This window comes from Montipora capricornis, chromosome 1, assembly GCF_036669925.1.
Source record: "Montipora capricornis isolate CH-2021 chromosome 1, ASM3666992v2, whole genome shotgun sequence".
Taxonomy (NCBI): Eukaryota; Metazoa; Cnidaria; class Anthozoa; order Scleractinia; family Acroporidae; genus Montipora; species Montipora capricornis.
In genome coordinates, this window is record NC_090883.1 from 19,741,524 (window position 1) to 19,744,023 (window position 2,500).

General features: G+C 44.4%; 3 non-coding genes and 1 pseudogene across 3 annotated transcripts; all 4 read left to right on the forward strand.

Moving 5' to 3' along the window:
- Positions 1–549: 549 nt before the first annotated feature.
- On the forward strand, positions 550–673 carry Trnal-uaa (transfer RNA leucine (anticodon UAA)). The gene is made up of 2 exons: positions 550–587; positions 628–673. It is a non-coding gene; the product is annotated as a tRNA-Leu (tRNA).
- A 577-nt stretch (positions 674–1,250) lies between these two features.
- Positions 1,251–1,374, forward strand: Trnal-caa (transfer RNA leucine (anticodon CAA)). The gene is made up of 2 exons: positions 1,251–1,288; positions 1,329–1,374. It is a non-coding gene; the product is annotated as a tRNA-Leu (tRNA).
- Positions 1,375–1,684: 310 nt separating this feature from the next.
- On the forward strand, positions 1,685–1,808 carry Trnal-uaa (transfer RNA leucine (anticodon UAA)). Its single transcript has 2 exons — positions 1,685–1,722; positions 1,763–1,808. It is a non-coding gene; the product is annotated as a tRNA-Leu (tRNA).
- Positions 1,809–2,002: 194 nt separating this feature from the next.
- LOC138022375 (craniofacial development protein 2-like) overlaps positions 2,003–2,500 on the forward strand; it is a 5,022-nt pseudogene continuing 4,524 nt past the window's right edge.

Genomic DNA, 2,500 nt, shown 5'->3' on the forward strand with positions numbered 1-2,500 from the left:
CAAAATAAAGCTAATTCAAAACAAGAAAGTTGGAAACAATATTCAAATAAGAATGTTCTTCTTTGAAACATTATTCCTGTCGCATTGTACTGCATTCGATGACAGTGATGTGTGTGTGGAAACGGTCAACAATAATATAATAAAAGTCATTTGAGAGAGAGAGAGAGAGAGAGAGAGAGAGAGAGAGAGAGAGAGAGAGAGAGAGAGAGAGAGAGAGAGAGAGAGAGAGAGAGAGAGAGAGAGAGAGAGGAAAAAAAGAAGTTATTTACCTGCTTAGGGTCGGGCCGCATAGTGAAAAACTGTGAACTCCTTCTTAATAATGCAATTTCAGAACCTCAGTCGGCAATAACATAAATTTCTCTTTTACGACCTAAACAGTTCTTAGTCATTCTTACCCTATTTGCAGCGACCGCCGAAAAAACGTCTACGTTCGAAGGCTCCCTGTTTCTCAAAAAACTGCCAAAATCTAGTCTCTACTCAATGGAATACGACTAAACAGTTATGTATCACCGGCTGGATAAAAACAAGTGAAACTTCCGAGACAACGTTGCTAGGATGGCCGAGTGGTCAAAGGCGCCAGACTTAAGCCAGTATCAAAGGGATTCCGTGCCTTGAACTGTTTGGGTCTTCTGGTCTCCTGTTGGAGGCGTGGGTTCGAATCCCACTCCTGGCAGATGTTGATTAAACTACATTTTGTGCATTCGAATCCTTCTAAAAACTTCCGTGATCATCCCGACGGGTATAAATCAAGGAAGAACAGTTCTTTGTCACCTATGATTGCACTTCCTCATCAAAAAATAAACAGTTGTTGCTGGTCGATCTGGCTTGCAGGTTGATTGGCCACTGATCAGGAACCCATTCCATATAAATTGTTCTAATTTATACAGTTTTGTGCAAGATCACTTAAAAAATTATCGCTTTCTTTTATCCAATGGCATTATTGTAGGATATTGTAAGGGAGTTCTCCTTAACATGGACAAACCCTGTTTTTGACCTGTGTCGAATTTGAGTGCGGAAGATCCTGACAATACGATGGGACCAAGGTAATTAAAGATCGTTTTAATACAGATATTAAAAAATCTCTTGTTAGTCGGAAATCTCTTCAGCAGATGGTCGGATTCTAAGTTACGTTTTCCAAGAAACGATCCTTGTACACATTTCTTCATGATGCAATGCTCGCCTGCAATATCTTTTTAACATGAATTGAAAGTAATCAGTCGACTCAATCAGTTAGCTTGAATATCCGAACCGTCAGGATGGCCGAGCGGTGTAAGGCGCCAGACTCAAGGTTACATACCTTTCCATTATTAAAATGGGATCGTGGAGCCTTCTGGTCTCCACTTGGAGGCGTGGGTTCGAATCCCACTCCTGACAGCCCGTTTTGTAGCCTATTCATAGTAATTAACGAGTGAGGACTTTGTACCAGCCGCTGGAAGGCAGAGAGCAAAAGCAAACTCAGGAAAGCGTGTAAAAGTTCTCGAGAACGCTTTTTCAAAACGACCATCTAGTACATTCTGGAAAGTGAGATTAATGTATTTCTCTTTTACGACCAAAACACCTCTTAGTCTTTCTTACACTATTTGTCAACGAACTGCAAAAATCTAGTCTCTCCTCAATGGAATACGACTGAACAGTTATGTATCACTGGCTCGATGGAAACGTGTGATAATCAGGAGATCACCTTGGCAGGATGGCCGAGTGGTCAAAGGCGCCAGACTTAAGCCAGTATCAAAGGGATTCCGTGCCTTGAACTGTTTGGGTCTTCTGGTCTCCTGTTGGAGGCGTGGGTTCGAATCCCACTCTTGGCAGATGTTGATTAAACCATATTTTGTGCATTCGAATCCTTCTATTTCGATTCGATTTGATTCGAATCCTTCTAATTCTCTCCGATTGGGATGACCACCTTATCGTGGTGGGGCAGTTTGTGTCTCGATGACCCCTAGAGCTATGTCGGCGGTAGTCTTGAACTCCTGGTAGGGTCACCCATGCCGAACAGGTCAAAGGGTAGAGACCAGACAAAGAGTGATCCCCTGGTCCTCCAGGTTGGGGGTTGGGCGCAGGGCTAACGACCATGCCCCTTAAAAAAAGCTAATGTTACAGAAACCGGATACGTAGACAATGTCACAATGCAATCTGGGGGTGTTGCTGCTGGGACCACCATGACGCTCTTGGGTCAAAGCCGGCAGGAAGCCCAAAAGCCGATAGGCCCCATAGTAGCCCCCAAGAAAAACAGACGACCATTGGATGCTGGAATGTGAGGACTATGGCGGAGGCAACATGGACAGCACAAGTGGCCAAGGAAATGGCGGCTTATGGAGTTGAAATATTAGGGTTAAGCGAGACCAGATGGAGGGGGGTGGGATCAGTGACACTAGGGAGTGGTGAGAAAGTGGTGTATGTGGGAGATGACGGAGCGAGACAAGGAGGAGTAGCAATCATGATGAGTGCAAGGACCAAGAGAGCCTTGATGGAGTGGACGCCGATAAGCAAGAGAATCGTC